This window comes from Aotus nancymaae, unplaced genomic scaffold (genome assembly GCF_030222135.1).
Source record: "Aotus nancymaae isolate 86718 unplaced genomic scaffold, 86718_ANA_hifiasm-v0.15.2.pri h1tg000049l, whole genome shotgun sequence".
Lineage (NCBI taxonomy): Eukaryota > Metazoa > Chordata > Mammalia > Primates > Aotidae > Aotus > Aotus nancymaae.
Window position 1 is genome coordinate 35,461,872 of NW_026988463.1, and position 19,780 is coordinate 35,481,651.

General features: G+C 48.2%; 1 pseudogene; it reads right to left on the minus strand.

The window, feature by feature from the left end:
• The window catches only part of LOC105708091 (breakpoint cluster region protein-like), a 197,487-nt pseudogene that overhangs the window by 161,793 nt on the left and 15,914 nt on the right, over positions 1-19,780 (minus strand).

The window sequence follows — 19,780 nt, forward strand, 5'->3', positions numbered from 1 at the left end:
AGTCTCCAGTCCACTCTGGTTTCTCAAGAGTATGAGGGACCGTGTGCAGCCACAGTCGGGGGAGGAGCCTGACCTCGACTGACTGACTCCTCTGAGCATGGTAGGGCTCTGTTCACACAACCCATGCCCCTCCACTCCCCAACTTTCCTACAGGCTCCCGGTGGCTCTGGGTGTCTGGGGCCCAAAGCCTGTCCAGCACGTGGGCTCGGCCCTGGTCCCATGGCTCCGGCTCACACACACACCCCCACATCAGGGCCCACGACTGGGGAGTCTGAAGCTCATCGCTTCGCACAGCCCCTCGTGCTCACTGAGACCTCATCAGCCCAGGTGCCCTGGGTGCTCCATTCTGAGCCTCAGCTCATACCTTCCCCATCCAGATGGCCTCCCTGGGTCTTAGCCCTCCCAGCTCTTTACAGCCCACCATTCTGATAGCCCCATCCCTGCTGTCACTTAACCTGGTCACCCTCCTAGGCTGGGGGACATTCTCCCTGGTGCTTTCTCCCACTCACCGTGTATAGGGTCCTCCTTGACACTCCACCTACGCTACAGCCCACATCCAGGCACCAGTCCCCTCAAAACTTCTCATAAGCTCCTTAGGACAGGCTGGAGTCCGGTTCCTCCTCACACCACTGACCACCCAGAACCCAGGGACCATCTGTAGAATACACTTATTCAACACATGGGGCCACCCCAGGGCCCAGATATAAATAAACAGATCAAGCAAACAACTTCATATTCACATAGCCACTGGTTCCTCAGATTTGGGAGCAACAGAGGTCAGGGTGGCCAAACTGGGTGCAGACACGGATCAAACACACAGGGTTGCAGAAAAACACAACTCAAGGCAAGCTCCCCTCCTTCATTAGCTGATAGGACACATAACAGAACTTCTGTTCGCTATCTCCGGAGAGTCCAGCTGCACACGGTCTCTGTAAAAATGCCAGAAGAAAATGCTCGTGCACACGCCATTAATGACCCCCACAGAGGACTTGGCCTGGGGCTCATCACATCTGCGGGTGTACAGGCTGAGCTCATTTCTGAGTCACAAAACCCAAAAGTGATGTTTTTGGTCAGCAACCACCCGGACAGACTCCCACACTCTGGCACTCTGCCCACTGACCTGCCCTTGTCCCTGGCTTAATAGCTGATTCTCCATGGGCCCCCGGCTGGCTCATGAAACAGAGTCCATAAAGAAGCTGCCTATTTATAGACACTTGATTTATAACCAAAGTAGCAATGCAGAAAACAAGAGTTCTCCAGCAAATGGTGCTACGTCAAATGTATATACAAAGGGGGCAAAAATAAATGCTGACACCTATTTCACACTGTATCAAATATAAAGTCCAAGGTTTTCTAACTATGATTTTAAATCTGAAATAGTAAAACAAAGACTTGATTGATTTGACTACATTAAAATTAAAATCTCAAAAATAAAAAATCCTGGGCAGGTGCAGTGGCACACACCTGTAATCCCAGCTCTTTGGAAGCCTGAGGCAGGCAGACCACGAGGTCAAGAGATCAAGACCATCCTGGCCAAGGTGGTGAAACCCTGTCTCTACTAAAAATACAAAAAATTAGCCAGGTGTGGTGGCAAGCGCCTATAATCCCAGTACTCGGGGGGCTTAGGCAGGAGAATCGCTTGAACCTGGGAGGTAGGAGCCAAGATCGTGCCACTGCACTCCAGAGTGAGACTCTGTCTCAAAAAAAAAAAAAAAAAATCCTTTTACTTAAAAAAATGTTAAAATGTTTTGCACAGCCAAAAAACCATCATAAGTAGCATTTAAAAACAAAAAACTGGGAAAGTATATTTGCAGTATCTCACAGATAAATGGTTAAGGTCCCTAATATGTGCAGAATGCTTTTTTAAAATTGAGGTGGAGAAGACCAGAAACAGAAAAATGAGCAAAATGAATGAATCACACAATTTACACACACGCGCGCGCGCACACACACACACAAACACACAGAGAAAATGATTAACCTAACTCATAATGAGAGAAATGCAAATTAAGCAGCACTTGTCACTTATCAGATTGGTAAACACACTCTTTTGGGAAGAATATGGGGAAACAGGCACCCTCCTTAGTTGTTGATGGGAATGCACCTTAACTTAAGCGTTATGAAAGGACCCATGCAATATCTAACAAAGCTACACATGTATTTACCTTTTGCTCAGCAACTTCACTTTTAGGAATTTAACCTTAAGATACACCTCCAATAAGACAAATACATATGCACAAGGCGAATTATTCATTGCAGCATTGCTTCCTATTGCAAAATACTGGTCTGCCTTACACACCTATATACACAGGAAAGCATATGCAGTACACTTCAGTGAATACAATCAGGTATTAAACAACAATAAAAAATAAGAAAGACTGCTACAAATAGGTATGGAGAGAAATTTCTGGAGTACATTAAGTGAAAAGATTCAGAGTGCAAAAGAATGTATTCTGCCACCTTTTGCGTAAGAAAGGAGAGGTAAAAAAAATGTATTTGCTCATTTATGCAAAAAGAAACATGAAAAGAATAAACAAAAACTAAACTTCTGCGGTGGGTGGGTACCCAGTAAGAGAGAACGGGGGAAGGGAGGCGCACTTTTCTGAATATATATATCTTTTCATATGGTTCTGACTCATGGAGCCATGTTAGTGTTTCATATGCTGAAAATAAACAAATAAATAAAATTTAAATAAAGATAGGAGAAGCCTAAAATGGAATAGGATAGGAACAAACAGACCTAACTATATTTCAAATGAATAACATAACCCAAGTATTTTTTCAACACAGTAGTATTTTGACCATAAATCCTCAGACTCTCAAGCCAAAGACAAAGCGTATGCAAATATTAAACTTCAATTGAGAAATTTGTTTCTCACAGTGGTACAGGTAATTCTAAAACTATTTTCTGTATATTATAGGGTGGAGAAAATAAGTAAATGTAGGTGGTAGAGGCCAGGTTTTTCAGTGTTGGATAAATGAATTACAATTATAGAATGTGGAAAGGCTGTTATGAACCTTTTAAGTCAATAGAATTGGAAGTATCAGTGTGAACTCATACATTTAAATATATGGAGAAACAGGTGGAGAAACTGACATAGGAGAGAGAGAGAGAGAGAGAGAGAGAGAGAGAGAGAGAGTGTGTGTGTGTGTGTGTGTGTGTGTGTGTGTGTGTGTATCTGTGTGTCTGTCTGTCCCAAAAGCAATGAACACATCTAACTTCTAGGTCTTGATTTTAAGTACTATCCTCCACTAAAAGGAACAAGGTCTCCTTGAAGAAATGGCTGATTCTAGGGCTGAGCTGGAAAGGTACAAAAGTTATTGTGCCAGAAATTAAGGAAGTGCTCCAAGAGTAATAGGAAAATGTCAAAAGGACACAGGAGCCAGCCTGAAGGGGCTCCCAGTGGCCAAATAAGGGATAATCTAGGCATAAAACTAACTGATCCTAATAATTTACAGCCCACTGAATAAGAATCTATGAATTACAATAGGAGAAAAAAACTCTTCCTTGTGGCAGAATGCCAACTAATACATGTAGACGGAATGACAGAATTAGAAAATTGTCGTGTGGCAAAAATCACAGTAATAACTGATTTGGGAAAGAACTATCAACAAGTGCTAAAACCAGGGTGAAAAGTCTGGGGAAAAGAGGATAGACATGTTTACAAAGTTTCAAAGTACCTCTGACAAGACACTTACTTATTAATTACAAGAGGAAGCACAGTATCCTAACAGTGGAGAAATCTAGCCTTCACTACCCTAACCAAAGGAAGTTAACATGCCCCACAACGGCAAAGATGGAAGTCATGTATTTCTATACTTCTGTGATATTCCTGCCTAAAATGCATAACCCAAATCTAATCATTAAGGACATACTACCAAACCCAAATCTGGAGGACACTCTATCAAATAACTGCCTTTTACTCTTTAGAAATGTCAAGGTCATAAAAGACAGAGTAAGAAACTATTCCAAATTTAAAGAAAACGAAAAGCATAACAACTGAACGCAATACATGATCCTGGATTGGATCCTAGACCAGAAAACAAATTTTTTTTCTCTTTTGCTATATCTGACATTAGTGCAAGTGGTGAAATTTAATGAAAGGCAATACATTAGATACTAGCATCATATCAATGTTAATTTCCTGATTTTGCAATTTACTATGGTTATAAAAAAGAATGCCCTTGTTTTTCTGGAAATATGCACTAAAATATTCAAGCAGTAAAGGAGCATTATGTCTACAGTTCATGATCAAACAGCTAAAAAAATACTATGTGTGTATACATGTGTATATACAGGGAAATGATAATCATGACACACCTTGACCCCTCCCCGCCATTGCCAGCAGATGCCTTGTGCACATGCCTTGCCGCACCGAACCGTTAATGTCTCGCGTGCTTTGTGCGCGTGCCTCTCCCTCCAGTATCTATTTCGCGCGCCCCGCCCCGGCCCCTCCAGTTTCCTGCGGTTGCCAGCAGGTGCCTCGTGCGCCGGTCCCCCTTATTTTCCCACGGTTGCCAGCAGGCGCCTTGTGCGCCGGCGCCTCCATTTTCCCACGGTTGCCAGCAGGTGCCTTGTGCCCGTGTCTTGCCATGCCAGTTCGTTAGGGTTCCGGGCCTTTTTTGCTGGCCTCTCATCCAGTACCTATACCTGCGCTGCCCCCCACCCTACCACCGCGCCCCCTGTCCCGCAGGTGCCAGCAGGTGCCTCGTGCCCGTACATCGCCCCCTCCGCCGCCATTGCCAGCGGGCGCCACGCGCGCACACCTTGTCCCCTCCCCGCCATGGCCAGCAGGTGCTTTGTGCCCATACATTGCCCCCTCCGCCGCCATTGCCAGCAGGTGCCTCGCGCGCACACTTTCACCCCCCTCCCCGCCGTTGCCAGCAGGCGTCTTGTGCGCATACGTTGCCCCCTCCCCCGCCATTGCCAGCAGGTGCCTCGCGCGCACACCTTGACCCCTCCCCGCCGTTGCCAGCAGGTGCCTTGTGCGCATACCTTGCCGCACCTAACGGTTATGTCTCGCGTGCTTTGTGCGCGTGCCTCTCCCTCCAGTACCTATTTCGCGCGCCCCGCCCCGGGCCCTCCATTTTCCCACGGTTGCCAGCAGGCGCCTTGTGCGTCGGCCCCTCCATTTTCCCACGGTTGCCAGCAGGCGCCTGGTGCGCCAGTCCCTCGATTTTCCCACGGTTGCCAGCAGGCGCCTTTTGCGCCGGCCCCTCCATTTTCCCACGGTTGCCAGCAGGCGCCTTGTGCGCCGGCCTCTCCATTTTCCCACGGTTGCCAGCCCGTGCCTCGCGCGCATAGTTTGCACCTCTCCCCCCACCGCATTGTCAGCAGGTGCCTGGCGCGCATACCTTGTCCCGCGAATCCGTGAAGGTCGCCCTTCTGGCGCGGATCTCTCACTTGCGCCCGTTTTTGCACGCGCCCCCACTCGCGCACGTTAGAAGGATGCGTTGCCCGGCAACAGGAGAAACCGCTCGCTTAGTCTTTAGCCGCGTTGGCAGCTAGAGGACGACGCTCAGAGCCTGGCTCTCGAGAGTTTAAGAATCGGAAATTTCCCCGCTGCTCCCAGAAGGGGCTACCTGGGCACTCTGTGCCCCTTATCCCTGTCCCGGCCCGAGTGTCGGGGACCTGCCAGTAGGGCTCAGTTGCCTTGAGCCCGCTCTCCCCATCCCTCCGTTGACTTTGCTTGTGGGATCTCCTCCTTGCTCCTGCCCCTGGGTGGAGTGGCAGGTCATCCTACAAGGGCCCGGACACTTGGAATCAGCAGTGTGTCCAAACAACTTCAAGAAGGTTTTCCAGCGATCCTGCCTCTGCCTTCAATTTGGATGCACAGGTACCATAGCGAGAGTCCAATTCCACCCAAAACTCTCTGTGGGGCCCAGGAGCAGGGAGTCACCCCTTTGGGGCCCACAACACCCAGCTGTGGCCCAGACTCCTGTCCGGAGGAGATCATGTTGAGAGCACAAAGGGAGAGTGAGGCAGCGATGCCTGAGCAGGGCGAGGACCCCAGAGTCCAACAGAATACTGACCATGTCCAAAGGGGCCCCGAGGGCACCGGGGATTCACGGTCTGCATTTAGGCCCGTACCGGATAATGGAGACCCCTTGCCCTTAGTGCCCAGGCCCGGGCCTCGGCAGAGAGACCTCCATGCCCAGAGGTCAGAAGGCAGACAGGACCAGAGATCCCAGCCTTGCAGGATGAGCCCCTGTCCCAAAAGGAATGCCATTTCCAGCTCCTACAGCTCCACGGGAGGCTTCCCGTGGCTAAAGAGGAAGAGGGGGCCAGACTCAACCCACTGCCATGTGACCGTGTCAGGAGTCACATGTCACAAGACATCCCAGCCTTCTGGGATGAGCCCTGGCCCAAAAAGAAATGCCATTTCCAGCTCCTACAGCTCCACGGGAGGCTTCCCGTGGCTAAAGAGGAGGAGGGGGCCAGACTCATCCCACTGCCATGTGACCCTCAGTTCCTCAGAGACAGTGAGTGAGGACAACTCTCAGGCTGTCTCTCAGGCTGTCATTCACACCCAGGGTGCAAAGGCAGCAGAGGCACCACCAGGGGAGAAATTGGCCCCCAGGAATGGCTCCCCCACATCTCAGGAGTCTAGGCCTCGTAGAAGAAAGTTTCCTCTGCTGCCACGCAGGCGAGGGGCGCCTCTGAAGCTGCCATCTCCCTTACGGCTGGGGTTCCGGGTCACTGCTGAAGACCTGGACCTGGAGAAGGAGGCGGCACTCCGGCGCATTAATAGTGCACTGCAGGGTGAGGCCAAGGCCGTCTCAGACTGTAGAGCCCCACGGCCTTCCCAAGCTTTGCCCTCACCTGCAACAGGGACGACTTCTCCGCCTGCTGTCCCTAAAGCACCCAGCATGGATGCACATCCGGGGACTCACATGTCCCAACAGTACCTGGGCCGCGTGTCCCTCCTAGCATCTGCTGCAGGGGCCCCCTCTACACCTGCCGTGTCTGGGAGGAAGCGCCGCGCCTCCTAAGATCCCCTTCCTGACACCTCTTCACACTCCCGGGACACAGCCCAGGTCACCTCGCTGATTCCTGCCCCCTTCCCAGCTCCAAGTGTGGACTGCAGCCTGAGAAGCCCAAGGCCTGGCACTTCTGCTGCTGCTGCAGCAGCCGCAGGGGCCCTTACCCCTTCTACTTGGGACCCCATGTGGGGGGCCCCACCGAATGGAGGGCAAAGAGGCCCCTCACATCCCTGGGCCTCAGCCACAGCTGCAGCAGGTGCCCGGTCCGCCTTTCCTGCCTCTCCCGGCAGCAAAAGGATGAAATCCCCAACCCCAACGTGTGTGCATTTCCCTGTCCCCTTCACACAGGGACCCCTTGTTTCCACTGACCCTCTCTCTCCTGGTCTGCAGATCGCTGTATCTGGATCTGGTTCCAGTTCTGCAGCCAGCACATCTGCTAACCTGGCACCCAAGGCGGCAAGTGACTCTGAGGTTACCCCCTTAGATACCTGTCCCTTTTCCCAGCCTCTCTTTCTGGGGCCTCCTGCTGGCTCCAGTGTCAGCTTCCTCCAATCTCCTCAGGCCCATCTGATGCCCCTCAGGCACAGCACAGCCTCAGGAAAGGACACCAGCAGCCCGGCAGGATGAAGGGTCTGTGGTCCCAGCCCAGTACTGAAACTCCCTGTTACCGCTGCAGCCACCGCCCAGCCCAAACCTGCGGTCCTTCATGGGCAGCAGCCGGGAACCCGCACCTTGAAGCGCTCTCTTTAATTCCTCAAAGAATTAAAAATGGAGTTATCATATAATGTAGCAACTCCAACTATGGACATATACCCCCTCAAAACTGAAAGCAACGTCGGGTGCGGTGGCTCACGCCTGTAATCCCAGCACTTTGGGAGGCCGAGGCAGGTGGATCACGAGGTCAAGAGATCGAGACCATCCTGGTCAACATGGTGAAACCCCGTCTCTACTAAAAAAATACAAAAAATTAGCTGGGCATGGTGGCTGGTGCCTGTAATCCCAGCTACTCAGGAGGCTGAGGCAGGAGAATTGCCTGAACCCAGGAGGCAGAGGTTGCAGTTAGCCGAGATCGCGCCATTGCACTCCAGCCTGGGAAACAAGAGAGAAACTCCATCAAAAAAAAAAAAAAAAAAAAAAAACTGAAAGTGAGGTCTTGAAGAGATATTTGCACACTCCACTCATATTCATAGTAGTAGACAAAAGGTGGAAGCAACCCAAGTGTTCACTGACAGGCAAATGGATAAACAAAACACAGCATATAAATACAATGGAATACCACTGAGCCTTAAAAATGGAAGGAATTCTGACGCATGCTACAACACAGATGAACCTTGAGGACACGATGCCAAGTTAAATAAGGCAGTCACAAAACAAGTGGCCTATGATTCCATTTATATGAGATAGCTAGAGCAGTGAAATTCATAGAGACAGAAAGTAGAATGGTGGTTGTCAGGTGTTGGAGAGAAGAGGGAATGGGGAGTTATATAATAGGTACAGAGCCTCCGTTTAGCAAGATGAAAAATTCTGGAGATGGATGGTGATGATGGCTGCACAACGATGTGAATGTATTTAATGGCGCTGAACTGCACACTCAAAAATGGTTAAGATGGCTGGGCACGGTGGCTCACACCTGAAACCTCACCTTCACAGGAGAATTACTTGAGGCCACAGAGTTAGAGACCAGCCTGGGTAACAAAGCAAGACCCTGTCTCTTAAAAAAAAAAAAAAAAATTAGTTTTAATTAGCCAGGTATGGTGGTGTGCACCTATAACCCCAGCTATTTAGGAGGCTGAAGCCAGAAGATGGCTTGAGTCCAGGAGTTCAAGGCTACAGTAAACTAGGATCATGTTACTGCACTCCAGCCTGGGCAAGCAACAGAGTGAGACTCCATCTCTTAAAAATATAAAAATAAATAAAATGGAAAATAAAAAGGCCAAGGTGATGAATGCTATATGCAGTTTTCCACAATAAATAAAAAAAAAAGTTGGAAAAAAAAGCCAACAGAAAAATGGGCAAGTGACTTGAACAGGCACTTCACAAAAAAGGATCCAAATGACCACTGAGCACATAAAAATAATGTATAAAAAGGTATTCAATCTTACTGGCAATGATGCAAATTAGTGCCACTCCTCCACCCCTTTATACATTCCTGAGTGCTTAACATAAAAGGAGTAACAATTTAAGTGCAAGAGAGGATATGAAGTAACCAGGAATGTAAACTGGTAACCACCTTAAAAAATGATTTTCTTCTATCTATAATACTAAAGCTGAACATAGGTATACACTATGGTTCAGTAATTTCACTCCTTGTTCTAGAACCAACACAAATGGGGGCACATGTGCATTAATACACATGTATACAAATGTTCATAACAACACTACTCTTAGCCACAGAGCAGAAACTCCAAAAGACTTCCAATAGTAGAAGAGATGAACAAACTGTGGTATATTCATCCGATGGATTACTAACCAGTAACGAAAAGGAAGTGACCACTGCTAGATGCAACAGTACAGATAAGAAACCAGACACACATAAAAAAACAACATGGTATATGACTATGTTCCTGTAAAGATCAAAAACTGGCAAAATTAGTCCCTGGTGCTAGAAGTCAGAAAGGTAGTTACTTTGGGGAAGGACAGGAAGGACAATGATTAAGCAGAGGCACAAGGGAAGCTTCTGAGGGGCACGTATGTTGTTTCTAGGTGGTGGTTGCAGGGTATGTTTCATTTTGTGATGATTCACTAAGCTCAACACCTATGCTCTGTGGACTTTGCTATACGTATGCTTTACTTCAACAACAACAAAAAAGGAAAAAACAAAAACAAAAACCTCTGCATTTTCCAACTTACCTTTTACCCTAAGCTACTAGCAGGCTCTCTGCTGTTTTTCCCTATTTCTTTTAATTTTTGCAACAAAATTATGTAAGGGCATGTGCATTCCCACACATAAACATCCCCCATCAGCAAGTGTAAAAACATGAAATTGATGAAGGAACAAATGTTCAGCCTACTTTTTTATAACTGCTGCAAAATGCAAATAATTTGGTAAAAACATTCCAGAAACAAATAATGAAATACTACAACCAGGTACATATACTTCTCAAGGTCAAGTCCAAGTTTCACAGTCTGCATCTCTCTCTCAAATTTGAAGATTTGTTTTCAAATTTTACCTTTCAAGTTTCAGAGGTAGATTGTTCATACTGTTAACTAACTTTTACACTGTATGACCACAAATAATCATGGAGAGTTATCAATCCTAAATTCTAACTGAAGCTTATTAATTCATAATTTTTAGAAAAAATTATCAGCAGTACAATGGAATAGCATATTAATGCAAAAGAACTAATCATGAACACCTCAACAGTATAAGCGAACGCTACAAAGTGCTGGCATGCAGGAGACCCTCTCTACATGGAAAATAATCCTCTCCACTGACTGTGACAAAGGAGAATTAAGTATACAAAGCCTGAAAGCCCAATAACACAGCTCCTGACAAAAGTGGGAATAATGTCCCCAAAACTCACTGCGGGCAGCAGTAGTGTTTTGTATTTATGAAAGCTGCACCAGCAGTGAAGTGTTCTGGATCAAAAGAGTCCTTCCCTTAACCCTCAACTACATTTAGCCTCAAACAATACTTAAAATGAGAGAGGTGAAAAAATGCATATCCTGTACCCTGTCACTACAAGAAGAGAGTCATGAGAATATTGTGCAGTGACAGACACACAGGTGTGGGTGTCCATAAATGAATGGGTGTGTGCACATGCTATGTCAATAATTAAGCCAAACACTTCATTCACCAGGTTAATCATCAATGCTTCATGACAGTTACAGGAATTCACGTTGTAAGAAGTATCTATGTGCCAGAGAAACACAGTAAAATAAGGAAAATTAGAAAAATAAAATAACAGTTTAGTCTGTGGGGTCTCAAAGCCCTTCAATGTTTCCATTGTTCTTTTTCACGATTTTCTTCTTTCCTTCTGTCTCTTTTTACTTTAATCTCCACTTCATTACTTTTTCCTTCTCCTCTCTTAAGTGAAGGCAATTAATCCACTCCAGGAAAAGTATTGCCAAAAAAGCTTTACCTCTGCCCTGACCTTCCTGCTACACACACACACACACACACACACACACACACACACACACACACACACCTTAAACAAACTTGTCAACACAGCAAAGCCAAAGCTATGGACAGCTGGCATGTGCTGGCAAGAGCAAGTGTACAGGTTTGCTTTACAGTGGAAAAGTACTCACTGTCCAAGACCAAACTCCCAGCAATTCCAGATCCAAGCTTTCGAAGATGTAACATGCCTGTTCAGTGCACATTCCATAGTAAACCTCCAAAGACACTGCCTGCCACTGATGAAGAGGCCACAGAAGGAAGGTAGCAGTGCATATCCAATGCCAACATTTCAACCTGTTCTTCCAGTCGCATAAATAACAGGTCACCTAGTCACACAGGCACTCCACGCCAAAGAAAGCCCCAGCAACTGAGTAACCAGTTAGGTCAGAAAACGCAGCTTATTGTACACCAAAGAGCGGCAGCACTGCTACCAACAAAATGATTCAGTGTGTTCACTGAGACTAACAGAAGCTGGGCAAGGGTCTATTCCTGGTACATAGGCCACAGGATGATACCTAGCAATTCATCAGGGTCATAGCCAGGAGAAAATCTATGTGCATCTCCAAGCCAATGAAATAAGTCTGGGTTCAGTTCCAACAACCTTAGAATAGAAAAACTAGCATTTCCTGTTAGATCTTTCAACACATATAAGGAAGTTCCTCAGCTGTTCCTGAGGTCATTCTTAAAATAATTAAGCCATGATCTATCGGGGCCCTGCCTGGAAAAAAGGATTTTGAACAAATCATGTTTCCGGTTGTACATGTGGACACACACCGGTAGAGCCAGCTACTCAAGAGGCTGAGGCAGGAGGATCCACTGAACCAGGAGACCAGCCTGGGCAACACAGATCTCAAAAAAAAAAAAAAAAGGAATTAAAAAAAGTGATGACGATGATAATAATAATAATAATAATAATGAACCAGCTGCCAGAAGAAGAACAGCAATTTGTGGTGACGAAGGTGAGGGAGATAGCAGATAAAAAGACCTGTCTGGAGGTCACAGGACTGTAAGACTTGGCTCACATGCTCTTTTCATAAAACCTTCCCAGGCTAGAAACAATATTTACCTACCTGAAACTGTTCACAGTGCTTTACTGCTCTCCCTGGATATCTGACATTCTCCCTGAGTATTTTCCTTATTTATGTTTGTGCCTTGCCTCCATCCTTTACTCCACAAGCTCCCTGAAGGCAGAGTGTACCTCCAGTTCACACAATCACAGCATCCTACACAAGGCAGGTGCTCAATTATTTGTTTCATGAACAAGCCTATTGTTTGGTTTCATTCAAAAAGACAGACCAAAAACACCAATTAGGTCTACCCTACTGTAAGGTCTCTTCAAAGGCCAAGTGTTCCCAGCACCAGAAGAGGGCACACCTGTAAGGATGCTCATTTAATATATTAAACATCATATTTAAACTCACTCCTCCAAAAATCCACCATGTATTCAAACATCACCACATGAATACCTTTGACAATGATGCTGCTGTTCCAGGTTTTACAGGTTTGCCTCCTGTAGATGCTGAAGAGCTGTTTTCAGGTTTAATTTTTTCTGCTGTTTGCGTTTTACTTATCCCAGACACTTTAGGCACCAAGCCAACACTCCTGCTTGCTTTCTTCATTCTGGGCTGCCTCTTCCTGATACATTTACAAGCAAATCTGTGGAAAGAAACGGCATTACACTGAGAACCTAACTGGAAGAAAGCTCTTTAGAAATTTGCTTTTGAAGAATTTTAGCATGTGATAAAACTGTTTGAAAGCTAGATGTCACTAGAGCAAAGCTGAAAAATTCTTAGACGTACAAATCAGAATGTACAAATCAGAACACACCTTATTTAAGGCTTCCTCCTTCAATATTACTATTTTGAAATTATTTTGTACATTCTAGCTCATTTAGTAAAAAGAATGTCCTAGATCTCTAACAGAAATGGTTAAATATAACACAGTGTACATTATCTTCAGCATTTGATAAAGCAATAATCATCCCGGCATTTGGGAATTAGCCATTTGCAGGTATCTAAAAGTGATCACACTTTCCAAATTAACCAGTAAAGTCCTACTTTCAAATATTTGCTGCGATATCCTATATAAGTCAGTAGACTATCTCAGAAACCCCAACACTCAGGATCTAAACCTATTTCCAAGCATACCTCTCTCATCAAGAGGCAGCAGGGACGTTTTTTTTTCTTTTTTGAGACAGCCTTACTTCAGGCTGGAGTGCAAGTGGTGCGATCAGAGCTCACTGCAGCCTCGACTTTCTGGACTCAGTTGCTTCTCCACCTCAGCCTCCCAAGTAGCTGGGATTACATGAAAGAACCACCAGCCTGGCTAATTTTTTGTAGAGACAGGGTTTTGCCATTTTGCACAGGCTGGTCTCGAACTCCTGGGCTCAAGTGATCCTCCTGCCTTGGCCTCCCGAAGTGCTGGGGACTACTGGCATGAGCCAGTGTGCCTGGCCAGAAATTCTTTTGCAAAACATTAGCCCCAATATTGGTTCAGAAAACAAAACCATTCTATATACCTATAAAGAATATGGTAATAAATCTTCCACCTAAGTGGTACATACTTGCTTTCACAGCTAAGAAGACTTGAATAACACTGGCAACACACAAAGCTGAAGCCAGATAAGCTTTTAAATATACATTTGTTAACTGAGCCAGAAAAAACAGTCTCTATAATAATGTTTAGAAAGATTCCTTGGATCACTTTGGGTAGAATAATAAAATTATCAAAAATGAGAGCCTCTTCTGAATGTAAGATTTATGTATGATGACTCAGATAAACCATACTGAGCATAAAAGAGGTTGGTCTTTTTTTTTTTTTTGAGACTTAGTTTCGCTCTTGGTGCCCAGCTGGAGTGCAACGGAGTGAATTCGGCTTACCACAACCTCCGCCTCCTGGGTTCAAGTGATTCTCCTGCCTCAGCCTCCCAACTAGAGATCTCGGCTCACTACAGCCTCTGTCTCCCAGGTTTAAGCAATTCTTCTGCCTCAGCCTCCTGAGTAGCTGGAACTAAAGGCGTGTGTGCCACCACGCCCGGCTAATTCTTCGCTTTTTAGTAAAGACGGGGTTTCTCCTGACTTCGTGATCCACCCGTCTCAGCCTCCCAAAGTGCTGGGATTACAGGCGTGAGCCACTGCTGCCTGGCTAATTTTTGTATTTTTAGTAGAGACAGGATTTCACCATGCTGGCCAGGAAGGTCTTAAACTGCTGATCTCAGATGATCTACCCGCCTCCGCCTCCCAAAGTGCTGGGATTACAGGCATGAGTCACCCGGCCGAGGTTGTTCTATTTTATGAGGATTTCTATACATGAATAAAAAGAGAATAGCCTTTTGGAAAAGGCTCACTCCAATGGCTTTACTGAATATTCTACCTAAACTGTGCTTGAGCACTCCAGATTTATCTTCCCTTTACATAAAATAAGCTGTACCAACTGGTTTGGCGGTGGGACAGCGAGACAGGGTGAAGGGGGCTGTGCTCTACCCTCAACATGGTAAGGCCTTGGAGAAAAAGAATGCTGCCACTAACTTCAATGCAGCAGAAAGTTCCACCTTTGGCAGCAATCTGGGCTTTCCCTCACTGCAATGAACCCAGGCGCATTCTGAGCTGATAATGAAATCACAGGGTGCGCAGGGACCCATGGGCAAGCTGAGCACGCAGGATGCCCTGGAGGCTGCGGTCCACGTGGGACAGGCCTTCTCAGCCAAGGACTGTTGACATTTTGGGCTGGAGATTCTCTGAGCAGCTGTCCTGTACACTGCAGGGTGCTAAGCGGCTGCCCTGGCCTCTACCTATAGGCACAGGAGTGCACCTGCCTTCCCACTGTTGTGACAAACAAAAGTGTCTCCAGGCATTGCCAAGTGCCTGTCCCCTGTGAACGAAATCATGCCTGGCTGAGATCCTCTGACATAAGAATCCTGCAAATGGAGGCCAACAGGAGCATGCTCCTAAGCACACATCACTGTTTCCCTGGGGTAATTAGATGGCATGCACGGGGCTGGCAGTTTGGAAGAGCAATCGCCTTTGGAGACGGCCAGGGCAGGCCCACCACTGCAGACTGACACTGGATTCTCCCTCCACCCGACCTCTCTAGATTTGCAAGTGTACTTGCTAAAAAATGAGGTGTTAATGAGATTTCCAGGGCAAGAGCAGGGCTTGTAAGTGAAGAGCCTAGCATGTTTTGATACAAGTGCACTGAACGCATCACTGGAGAAATGCAGTATAAAAGATTCCTGTGTGCCTCAGATCCACTGGGAAAGAGCTGAGATTAATTCCTGGTCCTAAGCTTCTGAATAAAGGCATAAGCAGCAGAGACGGAAGAGATTCTGAGGTTACTCTGCCAACCTCTTGTGCTGTAGAAAACATCTCAAGACCAAAAGAAAGTGTTTTCCAGCTCACTGGGGCCAAACACTGCCATGAGCTTTGGTACCTTTCCTGAGAGTTTAACAGCCCTTGCAGTGACTGTTCCTCTGTACATACGACTCAGCAGTTCCCAAAGGGTGTGAGGGGGTGGGAGAGCCAAATGAAAGACTGCAAAAACAGGTGCTGGGCTCACATGAGCCTGGGAGGCAGCCCACGTGCCTTGGAAAGTGCGATGCTTGGGAGTTATCTGCAAGTTCCGGGAACACCTGACTCAAGAAAACGTACGAGTTGGCCGGGCACGGTGGCTCACGCCTGTAATCCTAGGACTCTGGGAGCCCGAGGTGGGTGGATCACCCGAGGTCAGGAGTTCAAGACCAGCCTGGCCATCATGGTGAAACCCCATCTTAAAAAAAAGAAGAAAAGAAAAGAAAACGTGTGAGTTTGGCTTAACCCTGCACCTCCCAAACCAGCCTGACTCCCAAAGCCCTTTTCATCTAATTCCTATTACCTACTCTCTGGAGAGCTGGCGTTCCATGAAAGCAGATCTAACTGGACGCTGCCCATCTCTCAGGACTGTCCCAGGAGAAGATGGACGCTATTCCACTCCTTCCTGTACTTGAGGATGATCCTCAAATTCCCATGCCTGAGCACTGACCCCCTCCCACTTCCATAGGGCTTGCCACTTTCTCTTCCTTGAGTTTGACTCTGCTCTCTTTGGGTGACTCCAATTTCTCTGGATCTTTTTTGAAACACAGAGAACCGAAGTGCATGTCGCTCTGACGGTGCAAGTGCCACAAACCTTCACAGTGGGCCAGCTTGCGGCTGACCGTGAGCCCCATTCTACTTCCTGCATCCCAGCCATAGCTCAGAATCCACTGGTGCATCGCTGGTGGGACCACGTGATCCCCAGGTGGCATCCCATGGTGTCTCCTCCCTCCTCTGCAGAAACCTGTCCGGGTGGACTTGAACTTGCCCGTCTAACTATAACCTGCTCTTTAAAAGCTCAGGTCCCTGATTTGTGAAGGTCACTTGAAAATTCAGTGTCACCATTCCAGCTACTGGGGAGGACAGTTGCTTATTTAAAGAAAAAGGAAGAGAGAACAGATTGAATGGTCCAGAGGAAGTCTGGCAGCAGGGAGGGAAGTTGGAGCCCTGGATGCATGCAGAGCCTGTTACCAGAAGCACCCGGTGGAGCGGGGTGCCCCGCGGGCTCTGGAGGAACAGGGCGGCAGGTACTGTTACTACTGGAAACATCAGAGCGGGGACCATGATACGCCGTCCTGTGATGAACAGGACGACGGCATAAAGTCTAGAGAACAAAAGCCCAGGGGTGACAGCTGAGGGTGTGTCTCAGCAAGGGTGACTGCATTCACTCCCTACTTCTAGTGCCCATGTCTCTTTCTAACCCTGTGGTTCTCACATTCTGCTCCATGCGAGAACCACGGGGTTAGAAAGAGACATGGGCACTAGAAGTAGGGTGTGAATGCAGAACCCCTACTTTCTGCTCAGAACCCTTGCTGGGTGTGGGAAAGCCAAGTCAGAAGGCAAAGCTACAGCGAGTTGGTGGGATCATCAAGAAGCAAAGGCCCCTGAAGAGGAAAATGTCGCAGAGTGGCCACCAGGCAGACACAGGGTGGGGAAGGGCAGGAAGAACCCCAGTCTGGAGAGTGCAGACCAGGGGTGCGGCTAGGTTCTGGTCCTGACTTGGCCACCAGCCTCCTGAATGGCCCTTTCATGGTCTCTGTTTCTGAATGACTCTTTCGAGGCCCAGGGTGCTAACACTGCATGGTTTGAGGTTTCAGCTTCCTGGGGCTAAATGCAGGCAGGGAGTCAGTAGCCTCTCAAACGTGGGGCCTGGGGCAGGCAGTGCAGCTCCAACCTGCTGCTTTGCTCCTCACATGGGTCTAGAGAGCACAGGTGACATGAGCCCTCGCCCCGCGGCACTAGCCCCTCAATGCTTCCCGCTCTCAAAGTCTGTGACGGGCCGGAAAAGGAAGAGTGGGTCACCTCCGGCCATGCCTCCAGTGCCAGGTACAAAGTCAGCCACAGGACACTTGTGGTGAGAGCTGTTAACGGGCAGAACTACAAACACTCCTCACTGCAGACAGAAGGTGCAAAGAGTGTCCCCAGAACCCGGCCAACCCCCAGAATCAGGCCCTCGCCCCTGGGGAGGCAGGACATCCTGTCAGCTGCTCCTCCTGTCTGAGCACAATAGCATCCCCAGCATGGGGCTGATGCAGCAAACCCGACAGAATCTGGAAACAGCTGGGGTTCACGACCAGATCTTGATCTGGCACACTCTGTTCTCCCAGGGAGGTGGAGGGTACAGATGGGAGTCAGGGCACACCTGGCTGAACGGCGTCAAGGCATTACCTCAGAGATTTCTGCAAACTGAGCATAGGCCTGACAGCGCTTCTCTGCCATTTCCATGCCAACTCCGTAGTTATCCACAAAGGCCCGGTACACACCCAGCTGGCTGGCCTGCAGGGAGGAAGGAAGAGAGAGTCGACAGGTGCTGCAGCTCCCCTGCCTTTCCGAGGAGTGGGCTCCCTCCAACAGCTCATCAGGAACTCCAGGGGCCTCGGCTCTTCCGTGCTGCTCCCTCCCACCTGCTCCCCTCCCCACGCACCCAGCACACTTCCCACTCCCAAAATGACATGCTGAGAAGTGACTCACGACGCCAGGCAGGTAACAGTTCCCTTTTAGAGCTACTCATTCCTCCCACCCCACTCGCTGAAATGGTGCCACGAGCGGCAGCTAAAGTTCGAGGTTGTCAGTGAATCTGGACAAGTGTCTGCACGCAGCATCTTCTCATTCTGGCTGCAGGAGTGTATCCTGGACACAGAGGTCACCCCTCATCCCACCCAGTGTCCACTCCTGTCCAGTCCCTTCAGACACATAAGACACACAGAGTCCAGCTGCCTCTGCAGAAGAGAGCCTCCCGCTGCACAGGCACGAGCCCATCCCAGGCCTGATGAGGGTGCCCCAGTGTCACACTGCACACCTGCCAGGGGAGAGACTGACTGGCTGTAAGGTGAGAGGTGTTTTGTTTGTTCTCTATTAAACCAAAGGCTATAACAGATCTCCTTACTGCACCTCCAGCTCAGACACACACTCGATTCAGCAACAACTTCCCCTGTGTGTGAGTACAGCAGACACAGCCATCTCTGGGCCTCACAACAGCTTTAGGGGCAGCGAGGGAAAATCAGCAAACCCAGGCCTGGGGAGTGGAAGGGCAGACCCAGGAGATGCACTGGTCAGGGCTGGAGACTCCCCCTGAAGCTGATTGCAAACTGGAAGCCCAAGGCATTCATGGCTCCTGGAGTTTGTTTTGCATCAAACCTAATTTCATTTCCACGTGCATTTGCATTTATATTGAATTTTATGTTTCTACAGATGACAATTCTGGATGCTGGATAAACCAGGCACCCTTGGTATTATCTGATCTTCTGGCCCTGCTCCCTATGGAGGCTGTGTGAAGGGTCTTAGAGTGTACAAGGAAAGGGTAACAGCCCGAAGACACCCACCAGCCCCTGCCACACTGAGGAAACCTTGTATCCTCCAATGCTAGGTTCTTCCTTGTCAGTGCAGTGATGAGGCCCAGAGCTCTTCCTTTCCCTCCTTCCTCCTCTGCAAGTCACTGAGTATCTCCCCACCAAACTAAGGGCCTGCTTTAGGCCTTGTCACCACAGTGGTGAATAATTCAGACGAGGCATGCCCTCTGAAGCTGGTGTACTAACAGGAGAGCACCTGATAAACACATGTGTGAACACACACGGGCAATGTGATGGCAGATGGTTACAACTGGGATGGGGACCGAGAGCAACGGGGCTGCTTTGGAGAATGTGGTCAGGGCCAGGACAGCCTCTCAGAAGAAGTGACAGCTGGGTGGGGTTATGGGAGGAAGACTCCTTTTAGGACTTTTCCTCCCTCCTGCTCCAGGAGCTCACATCTTCCAAGTGGCTTGTGAGACGTTCTAAGCAATTCCTTTCCACATTTTTCACTAATCAAAAAGACACCTCTGGATCTGATGCACTGAGAAGCACACGGCCTCGTTGCCGTGGTGCTATTGTGCAGAACATGAAGCTATTCCTGAGGAAACTGGCAAACCTGGGCGGGCCTGTGCCCTTCAAAAAATGTCAAGGTCAGCTGGGCACAGCAGCTCACGCCTGTATAATCCTAGCACTCTGGGGGACGCTGAGGCAGGCAGATCACTTGAGGTCAGGAGTGTGAGACCAGCCTGGCCAACACAGTGAAACCTCATCTCTACTGAAAATACAAAAATTAGCCAGGTGTGGAGGCGTGCACCTGT